At 42.7% G+C, this 19,094-nt stretch overlaps 1 protein-coding gene across 4 annotated transcripts in view; it reads left to right on the top strand.

Moving 5' to 3' along the window:
• Window positions 1–19,094, top strand: part of ATXN1 (ataxin 1) — a 245,872-nt gene that overhangs the window by 114,770 nt on the left and 112,008 nt on the right. The window lies entirely within an intron of this gene.

The raw sequence follows: 19,094 nt of genomic DNA, 5'->3' as shown, positions 1-19,094 counted from the left end.
GGTTCACTTTCTCTCGTGTCTCTTGGCCTAAACCTAACAGATGCTTCCTTGTACCTCATTTTGACTCTGTCATGTCCCTTCCCAGTTGTCCAGAGTGACCTCACTCACCTTTCAGATCCCTTTTTTTTTTTTTTTTTTTTTTTGCGGTACGCAGGCCTCTCACCACTGTGGCCTCTCCCGTTGCGGAGCACAGGCTCCGGACGCGCAGGCTCAGCGGCCATGGCTCACGGACCCAGCCGCTCCGCGGCACGTGGGATCTTCCCGGACCGGGGCACGAACCCGTGTCCCCTGCATCGGCAGGCGGACTCTCAACCACTGCGCCACTAGGGAAGCCCTCAGATCCCATTTTGAACTCCTAAGTACCATCCAACACCTCCACTCTTACCTCCAGTTACTTGTCAACTTGTGACCTTTGTCTTGTGGTCAAGTGCAGTGCTCTGCTGGCCACTCTTCCCAGTGGGTTCTACCTCTAAGCCTTGCCTGTCACCTCCATCTGAAACACCATGTCCTCCCAGTTCTTGACTCACAAACCAGTCCCTGCTGGTCTTTCAAAGCCTGGCTGGGAGTCATCTTGATGGCATCTTCTCTGATGAATTCCACTGGGCCCCAGCCAGTATCTGGAAAGTCATCTGGAGGGAAAAATCTCAAACAGCTGACAGTACAGTTTTGTTTTTTTTAATTAACAGACTTTAATTTTTTTAGAGCAGTTTTAGGTTTACAGAAAAGTTGATGGGAAAGTACAGAGAGTTCCCACATTCCCTGCCTTGCCCTTACCCCAAGCACAGTGTCCCCTGTTATTAACCAATATTGATATATTGTTATTAGCTGAAGTCGAAGGTTTACAGTTGAGTTCATTCTTTCTGTTGTACATTCTGTGGGTTTTGACAAAGGTATAATGATATATGGTATCATTGGTATCAATGGTATATGATACTGTACCCACCATTACGGTATCATACAGAATAGTTTCACCACCCTAAAAATCCCGTGCTCCACCTATTCATGGAGCACAACCCCCTGCCTCCCAACCCCCAAACCCTTAATCTTTATACTGTCATCCTAGTTTTGCCTTTTCCGGAATGTCAGGTAGTTGGACCAATACGTACAGTGTGTAGTCTTTTTACATTGGCTTCTTTCACTTAGTGACGTACACTTAAGGATCCTCCATATCTTTTCGTGCCTTGATAACTCACTTCTTTTTATTGCTGAATAATACTGCGTTGCACGGCTGTACTACAGTTTATCCATTCGCCTACTGAAGGACATCTTGGTTGCTTCCAGGTTTTGGCAGTTATTAATAAAGTTGCTATAAACCTCCACATAAAAGTTTTTATATGGACATAAGTTTTCACCTTCTCTGGGTACATACCATGGAGTGTGATTGCTGGATCACGTGGTAAGAGTATGTTTCGTCTGGTAAGGAACTGCCAGACTCTCCACCCAAGTGGCTGTACCATTTTGCTTCCCTTCAGCAGTGAATGAGAGTTCCTGTTGCTTCAAGTCCTCCCCAGCATTTAGTGGTGTTCGTGTTCGGGATTCTGGTCATTCTGGTAGGTGAGTGGTGGTATCTTGTTGTTTTAACTTGAAGTTGCCTAATGACATGTGATTTGGAGCATCTCTTCCTATACTTACTTTGCCACCTACAGATCTTTCGTAGTAAGGCGTCTGTTCAGGGTTTTTGCCTATTTTTGTAGCTGGATTGTCTATTTTCTAATAGTATCATTTTTCCTATAGCTTTATTTTTGTGGTTATTTCTTCGTTAGATCAGGCTGGTTCTTACTGCTCGTTAGATTGTGTGCTGCTTGAAGGCATGCTCTCCTTCCTTGATAAACCCTTGTGTCTCCCACAGTGATGTTCACTTCTGAGTCCTCCTGAATGTGAGGTTATCAACCTCTTTATGTATCCAGGACGCTTCTTTGTTATAATATCCAAGACAAGAGCAAGAATCAATGTAGCATAACATGGATCACCGTGTTTAGGTCCATTTCTGAATCTGGTGTTAAGTTTCAGAAATTCCTCGGTCCCTTTGCGTTAATTCCTAAATTTGACTCTATGCTTTCAATTTTTTAATAGCATATTTTTAAAACGTTGTTTCTGATGCCTGTTTAATTTTCCCTACTGACTGCAAAAGTCTTTTGTTTTAAATAGGGGTATAGTTGATTTACAATGTTGTGTTAGTTTCTGCTGTACAAAGAAATGAATCAGCTATATGTATACATGCATCCCCTCCCTCTTGGGCCTCCCTCCCACGCGCCCCCCCCAATCCCACCCATCTAGGTCACCACAGAGCATGGAGCTGAGCTCCGTGTGCTATGCAGCAGGTTCCCACTAGCTATATTTATGGTAGTTATAAATATGTCAATCCCAGTCTCCCAAGTCATCACCCCCCCTCCCGTGTCCACACGTCTGTTTTCTGCATCTGCCCTGCACATAAGTTCATCTGTACCATTTTTCTAGGTTCCACATACATACGTTAATATACAGTGTTTGTTTTTCTCTTTCTGACGTACTTCACTCTGTATGACAGACTCTAGGTCCAACCATGTCTCTACACATGAGCCAATTTTGTTCCCTTTTTTTTTTAACTTTTTATATCGGAGTATAGCTGACTAACAATGTTGTGATAGTTTCAGGTGCACAGCCAAGAGACTCAGCCATACATATGCATGTATCCAGTCTCCTCCAAACTCCCCTCCCATCCAGGCCGCCACGTAACACTGAGCAGAGTTCCCTGCGCTACACAGTAGGTCCTTGTTGGTTACCCATTTTAAATACAGCAGTGTGTACATGTCGATCCCAAACTCCCTGACTATCCCTTCCGCCCATCCTTCCCCCCGGTAACCATAAGTTTGTTCCCTAAGTCTGTGAGTCTGTGTTTTGTAAATAGGTTCATTTATATCATTTCTTTTTAGATTCCGTATATAGGGGATATCATACGATATTTCTCTTTGTCTGACTTACTTCACTCAGTATGATGATCTCTATCTAGTTGCATCCATGTTGCAGCAAATGGCATTATTTCGTTCTTTTTAATGGCTGAGTAATATTCCAATATATATATCCAGAAATATTTAATATTTTTTTCTCGGAAGACTGGGACATGAGATGGATACCCCTAAATCTTCCTGTTTTGTTAGCTGAGTTTAATTTTACACTATTTACAAAACCCGGAAAGGTTTTCCCATAAGGTACAATTCACTAGCAGTTCTGGAGGTCCCTTATTCATTCCTGCATTTTGTAATTCTCCAAATATTTATTGAGTGCCAGCCACAGGCCCTGTACCGGGAGAAGGAACTAGAAGCTTTGGCCTGAAGAAGCTCACAGTCTTGACTCTGGTTCTGGGCTCACCAAACACCTTGTTTCTCTTCCACCAAATTCCAAGCTTTCTGTTTGGGGATACAATTGAATGCTGTTTGCAGAATTCTCCCTGCTTGTAGTAAGCAGCCATCTTACTCGTTAACCACATTACAAGCTCATGAGTTAGAGAAAAAAAAAAGGGATCAGTGAGTAGTGTGCTGTTTGGTTTCCTGGGAAGAGGACTGCCCTGCCCCAGTGATGCTAGGAGAGCCGTTGCCAATGCCACTCCCCATGTGTGCTCGCATTTTCTGTACATTCAGCAAACATCTTCAGCATCTTAGAAAGACAAAGAAAGCAAGGCCAAAGATAGGACCCAGGGGGATGACAACTTTTTAACCTTTTAAACAACCAAGTTTCAGTTCAGTTTGTTCCTGTTGGCTTTGAGAAGGGGCAAAAAAAAGAACTCTTAATTACAAAGGCCACGTTTCTTTCCGCTCTACTATTTTCAGCCCCATATGATTTGAACAGCTGGAGTGGCAAACGCCTGCTTTTAAATGTGGAGAGAAGGCGCCCCCATTGAATGCTTAGAAAACGTCGACGCCGCCTTTTTGTTCCGTCCGGCATCAGCCCTTGGAGGAGTCTGCTCCTCTCCTGCCCTTTTTGTTTGTTTGTTTGTTTTCTCCTCTTGGATCAGGCGTGTTCACAGACTACCACCAAAGTGGGGCTCAAGGAGGTTAGAATGAGGCCCATGGCTGGATTTCTGGAAGGGCCTCTTCGTGGCGCTCAGGAACAGGGTGGGCTGCATCTCTTGCCTGGAAAGTCCTTTCCGCAGATGGAACTCCGATCCCTGTGGCTGCAGCAGGCTGGTCGGCATTCCTCCAGGGTCCCAAGAGCAGGGCAGAAGCTATTTATTGAACCCTGAGTCTGGGGCTAGGTGACTCTCATGTGTTATTTCTTGTAAGATGGAGAGGTAGCTCGACAAGGTGGATATTGCCATCTCCATGTTGCAGATAAGAGAGGCCAGACAAAACGGAAGTGAGTCAGCTCAGAGTTACTCTACTAATAATAAACATGCTGGTTTTGACCTTAAGTCAGTCTGAGTAATAAAAAACCCATGCCCTCTCCACCACAGCACATTCCTTCCCTTGAACCAGAAAGTACCCAATGGGAAAGGTGATGGCAGGGGCCACGGTATCACAGGCAGATGAAACTCTTTCTACCCCCATCCCTCTGTTCTCTGAGAACTGTTCACGTGTGCAAACACGTTGCATCCATGATGCCTCCAGCCCTTTGCCTGCTTAACTCCAAACATGAAAAAGAAGATTAAATAGACCATGGAGACATTACTTACATCCAAGTGTTTGCTATCATGTGGGAGGAAAGTTGCCCAAGAACTCTGTTTTTTTCTTTTTCTTTTCTTGCCCGTATTTAGGCAGGAGCTACAGCAGTAATCACCCACAGGTACAGATATCATCCACTGCCTTTACTTGACGATTTACAAATATTTTTAGTACCAGCTCTTTTTCTTTTCTTTTCTTTTTTTTTCTTTTTTGTAGTTGAGTCCAAAATATTTATTTTAAGGCATTGACTTGATATTTTCCATGGTATAATATATTACATGCAGTGATGAATCATTTAAAAAAAGTATAGAATTTAATATCATAATAAACAGGTCAGCAAACAATATTCTCTTCTTCACTTTCCAAATTCTAAGATATCCACCCCTGCAGGGCCCTGTTCACTTTATTGTTATTTTTTAGTATCAGTTCCTTTTTCAAACACAGTCTTAGGTGAAACCTCAATATATAAAACTGATAAAGGAAAAATTTGTTAGATTTCAGTGTATAAAGCTGACTTATAAAACCCAGAAAAAGAACAAGGAGCCTTTGTGGATGAACACAGAAATTTGAAATCAGTGTTATGGATGACAGCTGTAGGCTTTTCTAACTTCAGTTTCCAATTTATTCCCTTTTGTTGACGATTTTTTTTTTTAATATTGTTGCACAGTATTGAGAAAATCTTGATTCCCTAAAATAAGGACTTGCAAGTAATGACAGGGTATTGTATTTTTTAAAAACAGCTACCTTGCAATCTCAGGATATTTTTTTCACTTAAACTTAGCCACTTAAAACTTAACTCACTTAAAAGGAAGAGTAGAAGTGGCTTCTTTCGAAGTTGAAATCATTAATAGTATGAAACAATTTGCATTTTTTAATTGGTAAGGCTGTAATATGGGGAACCAGTGATAGTTTCCTCAGCTAGTCTAAATCTTCCATTAGAGGCAGAAAACACCTTTCAAATTATAACATTAATGAGATTCTCAATGATGTCTTTAAAAAGAGAAAAAGAAGAAGAAACGTACAAGCCTGGGGACCCATCTCTGTCTATTCCATTTCAGAAGACACCACTTAACCTTGTTTTGCATGGCGAGTCCAATCTTTGATTTCCATGCTGACATTTTGCTAACGTAAGCATGGTTACCTAGGTCACTCCAGTGCCAATATCTCAATTTTGTTATACCATTTTCTACCACACACTTACTTCTTATGCCAAAATTCACTGAAGACAAGAACTCGGGCTGTGTAGTTTGGCCTTAGTAATTGAATGTCATGTACCCATGCTATGCTAGGATGCTTACTTGTGCACTTACATGGAAATGGCCATAGGAAGATCTTAAGTTTATATGTTAAGAAAGGGAAAAATAAGGGTAGAGCTACAACCTTTCTAATTAAAGGACGGCAGTGTATGTGCTGCAATGACAGGAGAAACATTTTGAGATATGCAGAAACCTGGTAGTGTGCTGGTCCATGGGTAATCTCCAGCACGCCAGAATGGAATTTACCTTTAATTATCAGGATGACTAAGAATCTCACTTCTGGGGGCTTCCCTGGTGGCGCAGTGGTTGAGAGTCCGCCTGCTAATGCAGGGGACACGGGTTTGTGCCCCGGTCCGGGAGGATCCCACATGCCGCGGAGCGGCTGGGCCCGTGAGCCATGGCCGCTGAGCCTGCGCGTCCGGAGCCTGTGCTCTGCCGCAACGAGAGAGGCCACAACAGTGAGAGGCCCGCGCACCGCAAAAAAAAAAAAAAAAAAAAAAAGAGTCTCACTTCTGGAGAACTCTGCTATCATCTCCTTTAACCCTCACAATAACAACAACAGCAAAATCAACTAAATATTTAAGATACAGAGACTTACTATCAAAGCGGGATTAAGGAAATGCTTCGTGCTAGCAAGAAGGCTTTAGAATTCTCTCCACCAGGGATGTTCGAGGCACAGCGGTTTGGACGCCCACACACACACCTGCTACAGACTTTCCCCTCGTGGCTTAGCCTAGCTCAGTGGTTTCTAAACTTCAGTGTTTGAGGTAATTATTGCACATGGTGGTATAAACAAAAACCTTCTAGACTATCCTTGAAGCATGGTCCAGGCCCTAGACTCTAGGGGACTTTTCTATTCATTCAGCAATACTTAGTGCCTTCCCTGTGCCAGCATTCTTACAGGTGCTGGGTCAGCGCAGTGAACAAAGTCCCCCGCCTCTCAGAAGCTTCATTCTAGAGTGGAAGATAAACAGCAAACAAACAGGGAATATATGCTGCAAGGTCAGCTGTGATGAACGCTCTGATTGAAACGCTCTGATTGTAAGCTAAGAAGAATCAGAATGGCGGGGGAAAGAGGTAGGGCAGCTCCTCAGACAGAGAGAGACAACATTTGAGCAAAACTCCCATGAAGGGAACACACTGTGTGATTTTGCCAGAGGAGAAGAAATCTGGGTCGGAACAGGATTGTGTCTGGCTTGTGGTACAGAACATGGAGGCCAGGATGCCAGAGCAGAGCAAAGGATGGTGATGGGCAGGAAATAAGGGAGTATCTCACGGCTGCAATCAGATCGTACATGGCCTTCTAAGCCTTGAAGAGGACCAGGCCTGTAGATTTCTCCATACACGTGGAGGAAGCCACTGAAACATTTGAGTGGAAGAGTGTTAGGATCTGCTTGACACCTCAAAATCTCAAAATCTTAAGGCTGATTTTGATCCCACACACACTTCGTGTTGGGTGGGAACTTTAGAACTAACCCCTGTGTTAAGTGCTAGTCTACTGTATGACACATGGAATGCTTAATTTAATTAGTTGCTAAATAGTGAGAAATTCAGTTTAAAAATGCGGATGCTCTGAAGCCCCTTGGTAAAATGCTTGGCGTTTTAAAACAAGTATAAAAAGCTACATGCTTCAGGAAAGATTAAATTAGAAAACTTATACAAAGCTTCAAAGACTGCCACCAGCACCGTAGTGACGCTCAGTAAGTGTTGATTCTGCCCCTTTGTACTCTCTGTTCTTCGTCCACACCTTTGCTATTGCTGTCTGGTGGCGACTGTTCATCATCCTGGTAAACTGTTTGCTCACGGAAGAAACCGAGTCATTCAACAGATTGCTAGCTTCTAAAGATAAGTACCGTCGTCAGAAGTGCGTTTTTTGTGTTAAGGACAGTGGCCCCGCTTTTTGAAAAACAGCTCTTGTGACTCTAGGGGACAGTGGCCCCGCACTGTCTCTAGGGGACTGTGACTCTAGGGGACAGTTGTCGAACTGATGATGTAGCTGGATGGGATCAGGTTTTTTATTTTGTTTAGGGTTTTGCTCATCTTTTCTGTCGCTAAGCTTGTCGTTCATAAAAGAGGCACATTTCTGTGACTTGGTCCAAGTTATATTAGGCTCTTTGCTCTAGTTTATTAACCCCCAGTGCTCAGCAAACCTTAAAAAGTATGATCTGATACCCTACTCCCGTAATAGGTGGTGAAAATCACTGGCTTGTTGACATGTGACATGGAGAGGAAATTTTTTATTGGAAATTAAACAGTGTGTGAAGGATGTTTTAGGTTACTCTAAGGTTTTTTAGTAGGAAAAAGTTTTGAGATTTAATTGTTTAAAACTCTTTGAAAGTAGAAATAATTTATTTCATGCAAATAAGTAAAGCGAAATGGGGTGTGCAGAAGACCCACCTGCATATAATGCAATTTTCAGAGCTTCACACCTAGGCATTGTGCTTCAGAAATCAGGGTTGGGCAGACTTTTACTGCTATTAAGTACCCCGAGTAGACTAACGTGCAGAATATGAAATTTAATAAGTACCCCAAGTGACAGCTGTGGGAAACCACACTTGAGAAACACTGTTGACTTCCTGAAGGAACATTAATCTTACGTTATAGAAAATATCAAACCTATCCAAAAGTAGAGAGATCATAAAACGAACCCCCATACCCCATCACCCCACTTCAACAGCCATCAGGGCAGTTTCATCTACCCCACCCCTGTACCCAGACTGTTTTGAGGCAAATTCCCAACATCATACCATCCGTGAATATTTTAGTATGTATATAAACCGTTGGGATTCTTTTTCTCATACAAAGCCACAATACCATCATCATACCTAAAACATAATAAACAATAATTCCTTAATATCATCAAATATCCAGTATTTATACTTCTCTAGTTGTCTTAAAAATCTTTTTGCTATGTTGTAGGATTTTTTTTTTTTTTTTACAGTTTACATGAATCAGGATACAAGTAGTCTATTTATGTCCCTTAAGCTGCTTCTTTTAAGCTACTGGTTCCGTCTCTTTTTTTATTTTAGTTTTTTTCTGTTCAAGAAACCAGATCATTTGTCCAGTAGAATATCCACCATCTGGATTTTGATGGTTGTATCTCTGCGGTGGTATTAGGCACGTTCCTTTGTCTCCTGCACTTCCTGGGAACTGCTAGGAAGTCCTTGAGGCATTGTTCGGTTTGCTTCGCTTTGTTTTGCCTGACAACTTCATAGTCGGTCTTGTGTATTTCCGTCAGGAGTTCACTGGTTAGTAGTATATCCTTTTGCAATGAGATGTTTGCTTAAATTCATAAATTTACAGGGGATTGCAAAACGGTGCTAGTCTAATTCTGTTATTCTTTGTTCGTTTATTAGCAGGAATCATTGTTCATGAAGAGAAACTTCCCCTCATCTACTATTTGTTTACTCAGTGCTTCAGGTTTTGTACAAAAAGCAACGTAAATACTTGATTCTTTGCCTTTTTTCAACATAAAGGTTTTTCATAATCCCCCCAGTCACCATTTCTTAAAAGCATTACTGTAAGCTCATAAATTTAAGTAAGATACATCTGATGTGTTTCATTCCATTGTAGTTTTTACCCTTACTGATGCTCAAATGGCCTCATTTTGACTATTGATGGGCAACCTATTCAGTTTGGCGGCTGAGTCCTTTTCATACCATACTAGTTGTTTTTTGATAGCTGTCTTGCTTTCTCACGTGACAGTGTGTTCCAGGCTCATCTTGTACATTTCCTGCCTCAGACCTGGGATCAGCTTTTTTCCAAGGAAACCTGTTTCCTGTTAGCAAGCAATGGTGTTTGGAGACCACAGTCTGGGCTCAGGGGTGCTCATCATGACTGGGTCTGTCATTGTTTCTCAGCCTTTTCAGTGGGCACAGCCAGAGCTAGGAAATGAACCAATTCTATCTATAAATTTATATAGAGAGTATGTGTGTGTATGTGTAGATATATATATTGTTAAGGTGAAATACATCATGAGGTTATACTGGTGTGCACCACAAAACTCTTCTCGATCTCATTCATCTTACACCAGTATTTCCTTATTTTTCAAGCTGAAAGTAGCAGTTCTCCATCACACCGACACGAGTTACTCATTTACTTTACCCCACACTACACGCACCATAATTTCTGAATAAAAACGCCAGTGACACTCCAACAGTATGCTTACTAAAACCTTCTCACTTTTTTTGTTTAGTTTTGTTCTGGTTTTCAGTCCGTTGGGCTAGGGGTATACAGTTACATTACAGGGTGTTGGGATCACTTGGAATAGTTCCTCTCCGTATGTTTACGCCAGTAACTGGATATACATTTAAGTTCATTTATTTTATTTTATTTTATTTGAAGTTTTTAAAAGAGGTTTTTAGAAAATTATTTTTGTTCAATAATTATGTAAACATTTTTATAAATATTTCTAAAATTGAACCTATAAAACAAGTGAAGTTTTGAAGTCTGTCTTTCCTCTCTGTCCCATCTATATTCTCCTTTCTCTGTACATAATCATTTTAATGCCTAGCCTTTGTTTTTCAATATAAGTAATTATTTAGCTAGGTTTTTATTTTTTGCTATAATGGATATATTTATATTAATTCCTTAATATTATACCCTTAATGCCCCCCTTTAAGGGTATTGCTCCTACTCTGAGCAATATTGAAATTCCATATTATTCAGCCATGAAAATGAAGGAAAGCTTGCCTTTTGTGACAATGTAGATGGCCCTCGAGGAGTTTATGCTCAGTGAAATAAACCAGAGAAGGACAGATACTGTATGATCTCATGTAATATGTGGAATCTTACAAACAAACAAACAAAAAACCAAACTCTTAGAAAAAGAGGTCAGATTTGTGGTTACCAGAGGTGGGAGCTAGCAGGTGGGGGAATTGGATGAAGGTAGTCAGAACTTACAAACTTCCATTTATAAGACTGAAGTAAGTCCTGGGGATGTAATAGACAATATGATGATCGTAGTTAACACTGCTGTGTGGTATACCTGAAAGTGAAGAGAGTAGGTCCCAAGAGTTCTCATCACCAGGAAAAGAACTTTTTTTCTTTTTCTTTTTTTGGTATCTATATGACGTGATGGATGTTAACTAAACCTATTGTGGTACTCATTTCCCAGTATATGGAAGTCAGGTCCTTATGCCAAACACCTTAAACTTACACTGTGCTGTGTGTTGACTATATCTCAGTAAGCTGGGAAAAAATATTGAAACTCCAGGTAACCCTTTCTTCCTCTTCCCTCTTCTCCCCATAATTTGATTCAATGTAATATCCTTTTACTCCCACTCAGATGCACATTAGTGAGTTTATTCCTTCCTCTAGTATTCTCCCCCCTCTTTTTTTTAATCATGGTACACAGACCTTATCAGGGCCTAAAAAGAACACATCGGGCTTCCCTGGTGGCACAGTGGTTGAGAATCCGCCTGCCAATGCAGGGGACATGGGTTCGAGCCCTGGTCCGGGAAGATCCCACATGCCGAGGAGCAACTAAGCCCGTGCACCACAACTACTGAGCCTGTGCTCTAGAGCCCGCGAGCCACAACCACTGAGCCCGCGTGCCACAACTACTGGATCCCACACACCTAGAACCCGTGCCCTGCAACGAGAGAAGCCACCCAATGAGAAGCCCGTGCGCTGCAATGAAGAGTAGCCCCGGCTCGCCGCAACTAGAGAAAGCCTGCATGCAGCAACGAAAACCCTACACAGCCCCCAAAAAAAAAATTAAAAAAAAAAACAACAAAAACACATCAATAAGCACTCCCACCTCTGACTTTGTTTCCTACTCTCTAGTCCCCATTTGTTCTGTCTCAGCCTTAAGGCCTCCCTCCTCTGTCCTCCTACCCCAGGATCTTTGTACCTTCCATTCCTTCAACCTGAAATGCTCTTCCCTAAATCACCACATTGCTTTCTTCAGGCTTTTGCTCGAACGTTACTGTCTCTATCAGGCCTTTCTTGACAAACTTTAAAACATGGCAATCTAGACCACTGCCCTAACCCCCTTTTCTGCTGTGTTTTTTCTGCTTAACGTTTATCACCATTTAGTAGAAAATACCTCATAATGAAACTTTTTGCTTATCTCCATGAGGACTAATAATGATTTTTTGTTGTTGTTCTTTCCCAGAGTCTAGTATGGTGCCTGACAGGTAGCTGCTCAATAAATATTGACTCAGTCGGTTAAGAGAGTGTCAATAATAATAAAGGACTAGCATTTATCGAGCAGCTAATATATGCCAGGCACTGTGCTGAGTGGTTTACATTTATTAGTCCCCCAAGGACATTATGACTCACCTTTTGCAGGTGAGAAAATTGAGCCCCGGAGAAAGTAAGTAACGTACGTTAGGTCTCCTAGCTGAGTGGAGGAGCCAGAACATCAGCTCTGACAGTCTGTCTTTAGAGCCTGCATCCTTGTCCACGATGCTCTAATGCCTCTGTTAGGAGATGGCATTTCTCAGCAGCTCCAGTTTGGCCTTTGCCCCCTGCCAGTCCACACTCCCATCTCCTGCTGGGGTTGTCAGTGACTTCCGTGACATTGGATCTTCTTGTGAGTCTTCAAAATAGTAGTTCTCCGCTTACTTGATATCTCAGCAGTTTTGCCAGTGCTATTCACGCCCTCCTTTCTAAAACACCTTCTTCCATTGGCTTCTTTAACACCATTCTTTTCTGATTCCCCTCCTGCCTTTCTGATCCTTCCTCCTTAATGCAGTTTTCAGGTGTCCCGTCTCTACCTGCTCTCTCTATCCCCCTAAGTGTTGGTGTTCCTCACAGCTTAGTCCCCAGTAACGCTCCACTTCTCAAGTTATGTTTTTCCCTTAGATGATGTCATCCCAACCCACAGCTTCTTGATGGCCCCAAGACTCCCACATTTATATCTCCAGATTTCTCCTCAATCTTGGACCTGGACATCCAGCTGCCTGCTCAGCAGCACCATTTGGAAATCACAAAGGCACACCCTTAACATGTTCAAAGCCAGGTTGTAAGCCTCTCCATCCCACCGAACTTCATCTTCCTCCAGCGTGCCCCGTCCCAGTTACTGGCGTCATCTACTTTCCCAAGACAGATGCGGCTAAAAGTCATCCTTGAGGTATTTCTCTCTCTTCCTCTACGTCTGTCACCAAGTCCTACTGATCCCATCTCTTGGATCCACCCACTTCTCTCCGTTTCCACTGCCACCATGCTAGTCCCCTCATCTCTCTCTAGAAGCCCCAATTTCCTGGCCTTCTTACACCAATTTCAACTGTTCCCCATCATCCTATACTTTTCTCTGAGAGCTGTTTTCACATACAAGCATATGTATTTGTGTAATTGTGTCGTTAATGTCTTGTCTCCCCAAATAGAATGCAGTCTGTCCAGGAGTAGGGACAACTCCTGTTTTCCTCATTCAGTCCCTTAGCTCCTAGTAGCATAGTGCCTGGCGTATAGGAGACACTGCGTAAGTATTTGATTTGTTGAATGAAAAAATAACTGAGATGTATCACATGTTAGGCTGAGATCAAAGAAAGAGGAAAGAGTGTTCAAAAGCAGATAGAAAATTATGCTGTGTGGTATAGCATCATAATGAATGGGTGGTTATTGATGACACTGACTCATCAAAGAAAGGTTAAAATTTATTCTTTATTTTAAAAGGCAGCTACTTAGATGTAGCACTATGAAAGAAACAGATCTTAGAAAAATTTCCATTTGCTAAGTAAATTTTTAGAAAGTGAAGAGCAATTCAGTTAATATATGTGCATACTTCATTTCCCAATAATGCAGATAAATGTTTACATCTAGCTGTGAGCACACTTACAATGCCTTCTCACTTATTTCTGCCAATTGAGGCTGAGGGGGCATAGATCATTGAAATTACACTGACTGAGGCAAGGGATTTATTGATTTACGTGCCATCTCTTTTCCTTGATCACAGAAGAATTGCCAGAGAGGCTAAAAAATGGGCAACAGGAAACAGGAGAAACAGTAAGAATCTTGGACAGTCCTCCACCGGATAATTAAGATTTAACTGGGTCTGTTTTGATGTGTGCACATGTTTCTGTACACAGCAAAGGATGAACCCACAAATATTATAAATGCCAATTTCTGAAGGCTGTTGGAAAATGCAGCCCATAGCATATGGTATCAAATTAATTTGGGGTTTCACTTGTCTCCGTCTGATTTGGGCACGTTGAATTATGAGATAATAGTTTGGCATCCGTGTTTGCAGTGCTTTTTGTAAGCTGCTCAATTTCACAAAAATTCTCTGAGGTCAAAGGATGTGTGGTGACCCTTTAGCAGATGAGGAAATAGAGGCATAGAGCTAATTACTGGCTTGCCTGAGCTTTGGAAATAACTCATCAGTAGAGCCAGTGAGACCTAGGTCTGTGGACTGTGGCCGGAGCATCACCATTTCTGCCTTTACTTTGAGTGCTTTTCTTGCCTGCTTTCTCTTTCATGCTGTTGAATGCAACCTGTTTCATTCTGCTGCCCATCACCATCAAGAGGGAGGAAGGAATTTAAAACAGGATGGATTGTCTATGACAGTAAGGAGCTGTACAACTGCATTCCATCAAGACATAAATGTGCCTGTAGCCCCAGTGGTATCAAAGCTTTCCAGTGATGTTTTATCATGGCTTCACCTGGGCTCCAGGTGGCAAGGAGATGCTTAACCTGGAAAAACCTGTTTGTAGTGGCAGATTGCTGTTTTCTGCCCACCTCCAGAATCTCCTAAGAATGTTTGGCATTTCTTTTCTTAAAGCCAACCATAAAATTTAATTTAAGGTTGAATAGTTGTTTCTCCTGTAGCCCGTGTGAAATTTGGGGTATCAGCCAACTGTTTTAAAGTTGACAGTAAAGAAATATTCCGAAGGTGTGGACCACCAATTACTTCTTGGCAGAGCTGTTGAACTAAGGACTAATAGCAGTAGGTACTGTACTCAGCTGCCATATTTGAAGTACAAAAGATTCTACACTTGATTCCATAAAGCATGTCTGTAAGATACTGCTTCCTATTTAGGTGATTGCTTTAAAAATATTTATAGACATTGCCAAGGTTTCTCCAAACTGTCACCTAGTTCCTGAGTCTGACACACAAGGGAAATGGGTTCTGGTTCAGAACCCATCATGTATTTGTTGCACTGATGCTGTATATAAATGCTACGTGGGAAAGGCCTTCTCTGCGCTTCTTCACAGGAGAATATTATTGCAATAGATTCACTCTGAACTGAGAGGTGAGGACTGAGCTCCGTGGTGCCTCACAAAATATCAAAAGAGTTTTAAAATATTATTTTGAGGAATCAGAATACATAGAAACTCAGAATGTTTGAATGCCAGCCCAGATGTTGGCAGACTTTGTCATGAGTAAAACGTGTACTCAGTGACTAGGTTGAAGCCCTTGGTTGTTCATAAGCAAATCTCTCTACTTTTTCTAAATCATTGCAAAAAAAAAAAAAAAAAAGTAAGTTAAGCAAATTTTGTGGTGGTGCTTATGCATGCACAGACATGCATGAGGCCTCTGCATCTTCCAAACTTGGAAAGCATATTTTAACAGCACAAGTACATCTCTCCGTTTGATCTACGTCGGAGCCTCTTTTTTCCTCTTCCTCACATGCTTTTTAATTATATAGCTTAAATGTTTTAGCTATTAAATCTGTTTGGTCTTCAAACTGTAAACATCACAAACAGCTAATAAGCTTTAGGAAAGAAAAGGAAATTGACATTTAGTATAGAGGTTCCGCAAAGCCAATGAAAGGCTATGCAAATGAGCTAGAACAGACAGATTTGCATATCCTTCTTGGTTTCATGATGATATTCTCAGCATGAGCCTGGCAGACTCGCCTTTTTACCTCTTGGGATGATGCATGTACTAGTGGTAGAGCGCCCTGCAGGGTCAATTTAACAAATGTAACATTGCGATTTTCCATGAGGTTTCTCAGGATCACTGAGCAAAATGCGGCAATAAGTGGTGGCAGAGAAAATCGATTTGTGAAGTAAATGCTTTTGGCGGCCGGGGGTAGGGAGGGATATTCTATCCGTCTTTAATATTGCCAGGGTAGGGTGGTGAACAAGTTTGGGTATTAGTGCCATCAGCATTTTGAAATAAATATATACCCACCAGGGCTTCCCTGGTGGCGCAGTGGTTGAGCGTCCGCCTGCCGATGCAGGGGACACGGGTTCGTGCCCCGGTCCGGGAGGATCCCGCCTGCCGCGGAGCAGCTGGGCCCGTGAGCCATGGCCGCTGAGCCTGCGCGTCCGGAGCCTGTGCTCCACAACGGGAGAGGCCGCAGCAGTGAGAGGCCCGCATACCAAATATATATATATGTACACCCACCAATTCCTCTGCTCTCTTCATAGCCCTACACGCCTACCACCAAAACTTTTGCCCAGAGACTGGACAAATTTTGCAAGCCTCCTTTGGCTGCATCAACACCAGAAAAGCAGGCTGAGGAATCTCCCTGTGCCACCATCCTGTTAGAATAATAGATAGTAGCCTAACGGCCGAGTTTGTATATTTATTTAATTAAATGTATGTGTTGCCAGACATTGATACCTGGAAGCATAATTACATGGTGACCAAGAAGGATTTGATGTTGTCAAGATCGGGCTTTGAGTTTAAGCTCTGGCATCCCTTCCTGCCTTGGCTTCTCACGCATATGTGCGAGAGAGCTGTGAGCATTAAATGAGAGAGAAGGCAAATTGTTACCCTGCCTGGCTCATAGTAAATGCCTAATAGATAGTATCGTTATTTTGAAATGCTTTCCAAATTATAGTCAAGTCTTCCTTTGTAACAAAATTTTTAAAAAATCAAGGTAGCTTTCTGAAGAAAAAGGAAATGACATTCACCCCTGAAATGGACTTGAAGGCTTTTAGAGGGTCTTTTCCAAGTTGTTATAAAACACCTCCGAAGTAAATTTGCCCATTTCTGCCCACACCAATCCTATAACATTCCAGGAATAAAATCTGCACTTGAGTTTAAAAATAAAACGGTGGAACAAACTGAATTAGAAGTCCTTGGCAGACATCCCCCCCAGCAGAATGTTCTCTCAATTGGTGGTATGGCAATAAAAAAGAAGATGTATATTTTTTAATCTGCCTTTCTTCCTCTTCTCTTCAGCCAGTCGTATTTCTTTATCTTCAAATCCCAGTATGCTTGGATTTGACCTCACCCCTCCCTCTGATAACTACGCTCCCACCCCCACCCCAGATAAACCACATGCACACGGACCTTCCTTCCCAAGAAAGCGTGGAGCAGAGACGTTCTCTGATACCGTATATGTGCATATTGGACAGTGCCGAGCAAGGTCAGAGAAACACAAGAGGGCTCTGAGAGGGCTCTGCTGTCCTCAGTTGCAAAGGCTCCGCCAAGAAAGAAAGAAAAAAAATCTCAAATGTATTTGCATCTCTCCCGCCTCTTTTTTGTTCTGTAAATATTCAGACCCTTTTCAGAGAGGCTTTCGATAATGTGTTATCCCAGCCAACGCCATGAACCTTGTATGTACCGAGTACTCCCAAATCCCATCGGAATGACTCAGTAAAGAGAGTCAGATAAAGTGCGGTTGGCAGGATTGGGTAGAGAATCTTGTTACTATACACACACACACACACACACACACACTCACACACACTCACACACACTCACACTCCCCCCCCCCCCCACATCCACCCCTATCATCACCATAGAAATTATGGAAAAACTAGACATCCTCCTCTCCCTCACACAGGCAGTTGCGTCTTTCCCAAAAATGGAAGGGGAGAGAGCTCTCTTTGGCTGAGCCATATGCAAAAAATTATGGAACATCTGTGTAAGTAACAACATACAACAAGACAAATTATTGATGGTAAAAGGCAGAGCCCTTGTTTCAAAAACATGTCTGGAGATAGTGTGTCTATACAGAACCTTGCTCTGTGCTAATTACGCATAGTAACTGTCAGCTTTGGGGACCGCAGGCTGGGCTTTTTAGTAACTCGTGGCCTCTGCAGGGTGGGCCTTTTCTTTTTCTTCTCTTTTCTGTCCTATCTTCTTTCCCTCCTTCCTTTATTCTTTTTGGTTCTTGTTGAACAAACTGCATAGCTTTATTTCAGTAGCCGCTGTGATCTGGAAAACTAAATCAGAAACGTGGGCGCTTTGGTGACTCATGTTGAAATGTACTAGCGGACAGATGCCTCCCCACCCATGACCCCTTATCTGACCATTTCCGTCCAATGGTAGTCCGAGGAGTGCGGGAACGGGGGTCCGAGCACCTCATCAGTGGGGGTTCTGAGCAACTGACTCATCAATCAGTTTCGGCAATTCTTTTCCTTTCAACATTTACCTCTATTTTCGTGGCGGGTGTTGAGACTGAGAACAATGTCATTCCAGGCGAATTCGGTTGCTTTACTTATTCGGAGACTCTGTGATTTTGCCTGAGTGGCAAGCCTTTCAGGCACGTGTACTTAAAAACGTGATGGGGTAGCGCCAATGAGAAATTTGGGAAGTCTCCCATCAATAAAGAAAAAGGAGTTTGGAAGAACAGGGGGGTTTCTTTTTATGGGGAAGAAGTAGTAGAGCAGAATATGGGTTTCTTAGGAAGAGAGACAGCTCAAACGTGCTACTTCTCTCCTCAGAAACCCCTAAGCTCTCAGCACACAGCAAAGACGGAACAAGGGCAGTGACTGGTGGCCAGGGTGACCTCTGCCAGCCTTCCCAGCCCTTCTCCCCTCTGCTCGCCATCAGTAGCCCACATTCCTTACCCCCACCATAATTCCAGCATTCCCTGCACATTCACCTCCAATTTCCCCTCCTTCTGACCCAGCCCATCAGAATCCTCCCCAGGCTTCAGCACCCAGCTCACACCCCATCTCCTCCAAAACCCTTCCAACTGCAAAGCCACTTAGTCTGTCCATTTTGGGGGCTCCTAGATCCCTCTATTATTTCTACTCCTTCGCTATTTATAATGCTTAGCACAGCCTGCCTGATCATGTAGTTTGCTGTGTAGCTGTTTTAGCAGAAAAGGCAGCCCAGAATGCTGGTTAGACGTGCGGGCGCTGGCGTGAGCCTGCCCTGGGTTCAGATCCCCCCTCTACTAGGCCATCTATTTTAGCGCTGTAACTGGGATATGTACTTAACCTCTCTGTCTAGTTTCCTCATTTGCAAACGTGGCTTACTAATAGCTCCCTCACAAAGGCGTAGTGAGGGCTGAGTGCACGTACAGCTCTTACAGTACTGCGTAAGCACTTAAATACTGGCGGTAGTATC

The sequence above is a fragment of the Delphinus delphis genome, chromosome 10 (assembly GCF_949987515.2).
Source record: "Delphinus delphis chromosome 10, mDelDel1.2, whole genome shotgun sequence".
Classification (NCBI taxonomy): Eukaryota; Metazoa; Chordata; class Mammalia; order Artiodactyla; family Delphinidae; genus Delphinus; species Delphinus delphis.
Note: the sequence above shows the minus strand (reverse complement) of the source record. Positions and strands in the feature narration are given on the sequence as shown.